The sequence below is a fragment of the Eriocheir sinensis genome, chromosome 44 (assembly GCF_024679095.1).
Source record: "Eriocheir sinensis breed Jianghai 21 chromosome 44, ASM2467909v1, whole genome shotgun sequence".
Taxonomy (NCBI): domain Eukaryota; kingdom Metazoa; phylum Arthropoda; class Malacostraca; order Decapoda; family Varunidae; genus Eriocheir; species Eriocheir sinensis.
In genome coordinates this window covers 3,018,028-3,027,004 of record NC_066552.1, presented here as the reverse complement: position 1 = coordinate 3,027,004, position 8,977 = coordinate 3,018,028, and positions in this window count along the sequence as shown.

The following is an 8,977-nucleotide window of genomic DNA, read 5'->3' as shown; positions in this document are numbered from 1 at the left end:
AATAAATGCCATGTAAAATACGGCTCAATAATTTCATGCATAAATAACAATGCAAATATGACGCTGTACGATAATTTGACAGCTTTACCTTTCCATCGTTTTCTATCGTTTTCTATTTCTATTTTGACTGTCATGTTGTTAATTGTTTTTCTGATGTTATTCAATACTATGTTCCTAAGTGGTTTCTATCTACTGTTCTTTTTTTTCACTTGGTTTTCTATTGCCTGTCAAGTTCTCGTGTTCTTCCTGTGTTCTCTAGTGCTATTTTGTCATGTTCTCTAAGTGGTTTCTATCTACTCTTGTCATGGTTTCACTTGGTTTTCTATTGCCTGTCAAGTTCTCGTGTTCTTCTTGTGTTCTCTTTGGTTATTTTGTCATGTTCTTTAAGTGGTTTTTATCTACTCTTGTTATGGTTTTACTTGGTTTTCTATCGCCTGTCAAGTCCTGGTGTTCTTTCTGTGTTCTGTTTGGTTATTCTGTCATGTTCTTTAAGTGGTTTTTATCGCCGCTTTGTCATGGTTTTACTTGGTTTTCTATTGCCTGTCAAGTTTTCGTGTTCTCTTTGGGTTCTCTGTGGTTATTCTGTCATGTTCTTTAAGTGGTTTCTGTCTACTCTTGTTATGGTTTCACTTGGTTTTCTATTGCCTGTCAAGTCCTCGTGTTTTCTTTGTGTTCTCTTCGGTTATTTTGTCATGTTCTTTAAGTTGTTTCTATCGCCGCTTTGTCATGGTTTCACTTGGTTTTCTATTGCCTGTCAAGTTCTCGTGTTTTCTTTGTGTTCTCTTCGGTTATTTTGTCATGTTCTTTAAGTTGTTTCTATCGCCACTTTGTCATGTTCATACTCGTGTTTTCTATCACCAGCCAAGTTCTCATAATCTAACCCCGTTTCACCTCAATTAGCAGACTTAATCCGATTTCTTTTTCCTATTTGTTTTCTTTGGACCTGGTATAGAGTTCAAGTATCTTTTCCTCTGTTATCTTCTCATATTTCTCGTTTTTTTCTGTTTTTCTTTTCTGCTTTTTTATTTCTTTTAATTTCTTGTCTATATTTGGTTTCCTGTTTGTTTTCTTTTCTTCACTTCGTCTTCAAGTGTTTAGTGTGGCGGTGTTGTCAAAGTACTTTCAACCTTTTTCCTTTACCTTTCTTTTCATTTGTTTTCTTTTCCTTTCTTGTTTTTTTTCCCCCGTTTGGTTCCTCTTCTATTTTCGGTTTCTTGTTTTTCCCTCTTTATTTTTTTTCTCCTCTTCACGTCTCCTTCAAGTAATCCTCCTTAGTCTGTTTTTTTTCCTTTTTTCTTTCTTTTCTTTCATCTGATTTCCTTTCCCTTTGGTTGCTCACTGTTTTCTCCTCCCTCTAGTTTTTTTTTTCTCTTCGTCTCGTCTTCAAATGTCAAGTCTGGCGATGTTCTTCAAGCACTTTCAACCATTTTTCTTTCCTTTCTTATTATTTCCCTTTTGGTTCCTCTCCTGTTTTTTTGTTTCCTGTTTTTCCTCTCTTTAGTTTTCTCTTCTTCTCGTCTTCAAATGTCTAGTGTGGCGGTGCTTCTCTTCAAGTATTTTCAACCTGCTTCTTCTTCTTTCCTCTTTTTTCCTTTCTTCCTTCTCTCTGGTCACTGTTCCTGCTTTTTTCCTTCTTCTGTTTTGGTTTTCTTTCAACCCCTTCTCAGTTTTTTCCTCTTCCTTTCTGTATCTCTTGTTTCCTTTCCTGCTCTTTTTCATCTAGTTCCTTTTCATCTCCAGTTCTGTTTTTTGGCTTCCTGTTTCTCCCTCTCTTTAGTTTTTTCTCTTTTTCTCGTTTTCAATTGTCTAGTGTAACGTTGCTCTCTTTCAAGTATTTACAACTTCATCCTTTTCATTCTGCTCTTCAAGAATTTTCAACTGCACCTCCTTCGGTCAACGTTATATCACCGTGTCTGTCGTTATTTTTGTCGCTATCTTTCAAGGTGTTCTGTCTTTACCTACATGTTTACCTTTTCCTTTTCGAAGATTTCTATTTCAGGTTCTTTGAGGCAACGTGGATCCCTCTGTGCGTGTGTGCGTGTGTGTGTGTGTGTGTGTGTGTGTGTGTGTGTGTGTGTGTGTGCGTGTGTGTGTGACTGTCGTGTAGGTTTAAGGTTTTGAGTGGATATGTATTTCCATTTTTCTCGTGTGCGTGTCACTTGGGAGTTCAGGGTACACACACACACACACACACACATATACAGACGTCACTTTACCCAGACATGTGTGTCTAGTTTCACTCTCTCTCTCTCTCTCTCTCTCTCTCTCTCTCTCTCTCTCTCTCTCTCTCTCTCTCTCTCTCTCTCTCTCTCTCAACCTCGCAGCAACCATTTTTCGCCTTTTTTTGAATTTTTTTATAACTCGGACCCAATTTGTGCTGACGCGGGCGGATTTTTTTACAGTGGCGCTTCTTTGGGACTCAAGTTACCCTCCAACCGACGCTCTTTTTGTCCGGAGCAGTAGCAAGGGAAGATGTTATGAGGTGACTGGAGAATGTTGGAGATGGTTTGGTGGTTGGTAGGAGGTGGTGAATAGGAGTTGGTTGTTGTTGTTGTTGTTGTTGTAGTTCTTTTCTTCATGTAACTTTTTCGTCTTCGTCTTTTTTTCACCTTATTTTTTCTTGTTCTTTTCTTGTTTTCTTCTGACCTTAAACCGTTTCGAAGCGCTTTGTTTTGTCCCCTTTATCCTCCTTTTGATCCTCCTTTCCTCATTCTTATTTACACTCCCTTTAAACCTTCCTTCCTCAATGGTTAGTGTTCTTCCTTTCCTTTAATTACCCACTAATATAACATTCCTGCAACCATCACCACCCACCACTATTACAACCGTCACCACTATCATCACTATCACCATCACTATCATCACTATCACCACCACCATCACCACCACACAGGTATTTATCTCACCACTTCCATCTCACCTTTTCCTTCCACCTGTCTCTTCCCACGCCCAGGTGAGAGACATATTAATACACCTGGCGGGGTTGTCTGCCTCTACCTGTCTGTCTGTTCGCCCTAGTTACCGCGGCGTGAATGACAGGTAAAGGTACGTATGTGGTGGAAGGAGGGAGAGGGAGGAAGGGGGAGGCTTGTTCAGGGGCCCCAAAAAGTACCGTTCAATTTGTGAGCGATAGAATAGGGAATGAACGAAGTGTAAAGAGAATGGCTGCCCGCGTACAATGGATAGTTCATATTTTAGGGCGTTTTCGGATTATTTAAAGTGCTGAGGCGGGACTTACAGGGTACGAAGGAGGAAGAGAAGGAGGAGGAGGAGTAGGAAGGGGAAGAGTAGGAGGAGGAAGGAGAGAGAGAATAGGAGGAAAGGAATAATATAGTGTGTTGGGAATTTTAAGAATAAATAGGAAGGAGAAATAGAGATAGAAAGGGAGGGAAATGGAACAGGTGAAAGAGAGGAGGAGGAGAGAAAGGAGGAGGAATAGGAAGAGGAAAATAGAGGAAGAAAGTAGGAGAAAGAGGAAAGAGAAAAAGAAGAGAGAAGAAAGATATAAGTAAGCAAAAAGTAGGGAAAAGAGCAACTGATGAAAAAGAACATAAGAAAAAAAGGAGGTAAGCAAAAGAAGGAAGGAGAATAATGAAAAGAGGTAAAATAAAATAAAAAGAGGAGGTGAGATGATGAGAGGAGGAAAGGAGGAAGAAGAGAAGAGAGAAGAAGGGAAGGAAGAAGGAAAAAAATTAGGAAAGAGGGGTTCTGGAGGGAAGCGATAAAGAGGAAGAGGAGGAGGAGGAGGAGGACCTAAGCTATTGGGGGTAAGAAGGTGCTAAACACGATTTTTCGGGGAATGGAGACAAATCTCTCTCTCTCTCTCTCTCTCTCTCTCTCTCTCTCTCTCTCTCTCTCTCTCTCTCTCTCTCTCTCTCTCTCTCTCTCTCTCTCTCTCTCTCTCTCTCTCTCTCTCTCTCTCTCTCTCTCTCTCTGTCTCTCTCACAGAATCCCATGACCCGTTTCTCGCTTCCACGATCTCTTTCACTCCTCCTCCTCCTCCTTCTCCTCCTCCTCTTCCTCCTCCTCTTTCCTTCCCCTTTCACTTTCGTCTTCCACTTCACGGTTTCAAGAAGAGTTCGTGGGGAGGGAAAGGGAACAGCAAAGGGAAGGAAGGGAGAAAGGAAAAAGGGAGAGAAAGGAACAGAAAGAGAGAAAGACTATGGGGAGAGGGAAAGATAGATAGATAGATAGATAGATAGATAAATAGATAGGGTATTGATAGACTGAGAGGAAGAGAAAGTCAGAAACAGATATAAATAAATAGATAAAGATAGACAGAGATAGATAGATAGATAGATAGATAGATAGAAAGTGAAAGTAATCGCTCCCACCCACTCAGAGGAAGGAATTACCTGCGAAAACACCTTTAATTAGCAAGACAAAGGAATACCTGAAACACACACGGGCAAACACAAAAACAAACACTGCCACTTAACATTCCTGATCGCCAAACACATCCAAACACACACACACACACACACACACACACACACACACACACACACACACACACACACACACAATGAACGTAAAGGAATCTGTGCTTGCATCTATACTTTCTGAACCTTATACTTCTTAAATCATATAAAAACACATAACCTTCCTTTTGATTTTGTTTTTGTTTTCTTCGTTTTTCTTCTTTTCTTTCTTCCTTTTTTTTTCTCTTTCCTTCTGTCTTTGTTTTTTTTTTTTGGTTATTTTGTTCATCTTTCTGCTTTGTCTGTTTTCCCCTTTCTTTTTTTTCTTATTTTCCTTCTTTCTTTCGTTCTTTATTTATTTGTTTGGCTTCCTCCTTTTTCTTTTCTTTTCTTTCGTTATTTGGTTTTCTTTCTCCTTCTCTCCTTTTTTCTTTTTTTTCTTTCTTCCTTTCCTCCTTTCCTTTTTTCTTGCTTTTTTCTTACTCCCTTTTCTTTTAGTTTCTTTTTTCTTTATTTTTTCCTTCATTTTCTTTCGTTACTTCTTCCTATCTTCCTCCCTTCCTTCCTTCCTTCGTTCTTTCCTTCCTTTCTTTCTTGCTTACTCCTTCTCCTTTCTTTAACCCATTATTCCTTTCTCTTCTTTTATTTATTGACCTATTTATTTTCTACACCCCCACCCCCACCCCCACACACCCACCCACCCACCCACACACACACACACACACACATACACACACACACCTTCATCCCTCTCTTCAGCCCTTCAATCAACACCACCAACCTAGCCATTCTCACGTCCCGGATTCCCCACACCACAGTTAAGACACGGGCGGCCTCTATCACCACACCCCTCGCCCTTATCTACCTGGCCACGAGTTTAAGGGCAGGTAAGGCTCGCGGGACCCCTTACCTGATCTTACCTGTCCCCTTACCTGCCCTACTCTGGCCCCTTATCTGCTCTCACCTGCCCTCTTTCCTGTCCTAACCTGCCCTTACCTACCCTCCCTTGGCTCCTTACCTGCCCCCTTACCTGTCCTTACCTGCCCTAACCAGCCCTTACCTACCCTCATATGCCCCCTTACCTGCCCTTACCTGCCCTTACCTACCCTCCCTTGGCTCCCTTTCCTGCCCTCACCTGTCCTTACCTGTCCCCTTACCTCCCCTACCCTGGCCCCTTACCTGTCCTCACCTGTCCTAACCTTCCTCAGCCTTCAACAAATGTACCCTTCCCATTCTCTCATTCTCTTATTCTCCTCACGTGTGTTAGAGTTTCCTTTTAACCCTACTTGTGAAGACTTGGTAAGGGAGGAAAGGGAGGGAGGGATGGAGGGATTAGGGTAGAGAAGGAGGGAGAGGAGGGAAAAAGGAGGAAGGATGGGAGGAAGAAAACAGAAAGAGGTGATGATTTATTTATTTATTTTGTTTTAAGATTTCTCCGTTTCTTCTTTTCCGTCTCTTTTTTATCTCTCTGCGTTTTTTTTTCTCATTTGTTTTCTTTTTTCTCTTCTACCTACCGTTTATTTTTGTCTTCTTATCTCCCTTTCTGTTGACTTTATCTCCTCCTCCTCCTCCTCCTCCTCTGTCTCTTCTTCCTTCTCTGTTGCCTCTTCCCTCTTTTCTATTCTTTATCATCCTCCCCCTTTCTCCCCTTTACTTTCCTCCTCTTCCTCTCTATTTCCTCTCCTCTTCCTCTTCTCTTCGTTTCCTCCTCTTCCTTTTCCTTTCCTTTTCCTCCTCTTTTCCTTTTCCTCCGTTTCCCCTTCTTTATCATCCTCCCCCTTTCTCCCCTTTCCTTTCCTCCTCTTCCTCTCTATTTCCTCTCTTCTTCCTCTTATCTTCGTTTTCCTCCTCTTCCTTTTCCTTTCCTTTTCCTCCTCTCTTCCTTTTCCTCCTTTTCCCCTTCTTTACCATCCTCCCCCATTCGTCCCTTTCCTTTCCTCCTCTTCCTCTCTATTTCCTTTCCTCTTCTTCTTATCTTCGTTTTCCTCCTCTTCCTTTTCCTTAACTTTCCACCTCTCTTCTTTTTCCTCCTTTTCCCCTTCTTTACCATCCTCCCCCATTCGCCCCTTTCCTTTCCTCCTTTTCCTCTCTATTTCCTCTCCTCTTCCTCTTCTCTTCGTTTCCTCCTCTTCCTTTTCCTTAACTTTCCTCCTCTCTTCTTTTTCCTCCTTTTCCCCTTCTTTATCATCCTCTCCCTTTCTCCCCTTAAGTGCCTCCTCTTCCTCTCTATTTTCTCTCCTCTTCCTCTTATCTTCGTTTTCTTCTCTTCCTCTTCCTTTCCTTTCCTCCTCTTCCTCTCCCTTCCCCCTCTTAACTGTTTCCCATTCTCCTTTCTACTGCAAACAATACTTTTTTTTATATTCCTCTCGTCTCCCCCTCTCACATTCCTTATTTTTCTTATTCATGTTTCCCTCCTCCCTCCTTTATCCTGTCCATTTACCTTTCTCTCCTTTTTTCCCTCTTCTCCTATTCCCTTCCTTCTTCTTTCCCTTAATCTGTCTCTAACATTCCTGCTCTCTTCTCTCTCTTCTCCCGTTCGCTTCCTTCCTCTTCTCTACTCCTTCTTCCCCTGTTCCCTTTCTTCCTCTCCTTTTCTCCCTCTTTCTCTTTCCCTTTTCCTTCCCTTCCTCTATTTCTTATTCTCTTCCCCCTCTTTCCCTTCCCTTCCCTTCCTTTCCTTTCCTTTCCTTTCCTTTCCTTCCCTTCCCTTCCCCACCCATCCCTGACCCTTTCCTTCCCTTCCTCTCCTCCCTTCCCTTCTCTCCCCTCCCTCCCTTCCCTTCCCTTCCCTTCCCCAAACTTTGACAAATGATCCTTCCCTTCAACCCTGGCTTTCCTTTTTTTTGTAGAATCAAACCTGTTTTCTGGTCAACTTTGCAACCCGATCCCCTTTGTTCTCTCTCTCTCTCTCTCTCTCTCTCTCTCTCTCTCTCTCTCTCTCTCTCTCTCTCTCTCTCTCTCTCTCTCTCTCTCTCTCTCTCTCTCTCTCTCTCTCTCTCTCTCTCTCTCTCTCTCTCTCTCTCTCTCTCTCTCTCTCTCTCTCTCTCTCGCAGACAGACAGACAGATAGAAGAAGAAAAAAAACGGAGTAACAAATGAGAGAAAGAAGAAAGAAAAGAAGGAAGAGAAAGGAGAAGAAAGAAAAAGGAAAGATAAGGGAAAAGGGAAGAAAAGAGAAAGGGAAAAAAAGGGAAAGAAGAAAGAAGAAAGAAGAAAAGAAAAAAGGGAAAGAAGGGAAAGAGAAAAAGAGGGGTGGGGGAAATAACTGAGTACCCCCCATTTCCTCCCTCCCCTCTCTCTCCCCTTTTCCTCTTTTCCCCCTCCCTCGTCCGCCCTCTCCCCCTACTACGTATTAAAGATGAAAAGCAAAATAAAAGGAAAATAAATAATAAAAGTTGACCAAATAAAAAAGAGAAGAAAAGAAAAGGGAAGGAAAGATAAAGAGAAGAAAAAATTGAAGGAAAGGAAAGAGAAAAAGAAGAAGATAAAGATGGCAAGGAGAGATTTAAGATTAACGTGACAGGACTCTCTCTCTCTCTCTCTCTCTCTCTCTCTCTCTCTCTCTCTCTCTCTCTCTCTCTCTCTCTCTCTCTCTCTCTCTCTCTCTCTCTCTCTCTCTCTCTCTCTCTCTCTCTCTCTCTCTCTCACTTTATTCTTCATTCTCTGCATACAGCTTTAAGGTATAATGATAAACACACACACACACACACACACACACACACACACACACAAACGAACGAACACACATTGCACTCAACCGTTTGTTTATTGTCCAAATTTTTCATCCCTTAAATGAAAAGAGAGAGAGAGAGAGAGAGCTATTGATGGAGGTAAAAGTGGAGGAATGGAGGAAAAGAGAGAAACGCGGGGAGAGGAAGCATAGAATTATGGAGGAAAAAAGGGAGAGGAGGAAGAAAGGTGCGGAGGGAGAAAGAGGAGAAGAAAATCGGAGGAGGAGAGAGAGAGAGGAGGAGGAAAGGAAGAAGGTCAAGTTGAAGGAGGACAAAGAGGGCAGGGAAAAGGAGGAGGAGGAGGAGGAGGAGGAGGAATTATAAATGGTCTTACATCAAGTTACTGCGATACTTCTCTCTCTCTCTCTCTCTCTCTCTCTCTCTCTCTCTCTCTCTCTCTCTCTCTCTCTCTCTCTCTCTCTCTCTCTCTCTCTCTCTCTCTCTCTCTCTCTCTCTCTCTCTCTCTCTCTCTCTCTCTCCTCTCTCTCTCTCTCTCTCTCTCTCTCTCTCTCTCTCCTCTCTCTCTCTCTCTCGCTCTCTCTCTCTCTCTCTCTCTCTCTCTCTCTCTCTCTCTCTCTCTCTCTCTCTCTCTTATCAATGCATTCTTCTTTTCACTCACCAAAGTTTGAGAGACAAATGCCATCGTGTGTGTGTGTGTGTGTGTGTGTGTCTGTTTGAACACACACACACACACACACACACACACACACACAGATAAACAGGTTAAGGTGTTTATTTTGATATGAGAGAGAGAGAAGAAGAAGTGTTACATTTCCACGGTTGAGATTATCGTATCAACGCGAGGAGGAGGAGGAGTAGGAGGAGG